Below are 285 nucleotides of genomic sequence, written 5' to 3' on the forward strand. Positions count from 1 at the left end.
TTCCATTCCACTTTCTACATATCAAGAGTTAATATTGTGGCAAAATACCTATCGACTTTTTACCTGCAGTACTAATAGGAACAGGTTACCTATGTAAGAAAATATAGTTTTTTCTCAACTCTTGTCTACCCCAGTTACACCTGGATAGCTATAACATTATTTTCAATAATGCTCAATCGGATATAAACATAAAGTCATAATCACCAACCATGCTCTATATTAGCAGACCAAATATTTAGATCAGAGTTCCTGTATAGCATTCGATAAACATTTCTTAACATTAAA

Source organism: Spea bombifrons, chromosome 2, assembly GCF_027358695.1.
Source record: "Spea bombifrons isolate aSpeBom1 chromosome 2, aSpeBom1.2.pri, whole genome shotgun sequence".
In the NCBI taxonomy this organism is placed as follows: domain Eukaryota; kingdom Metazoa; phylum Chordata; class Amphibia; order Anura; family Pelobatidae; genus Spea; species Spea bombifrons.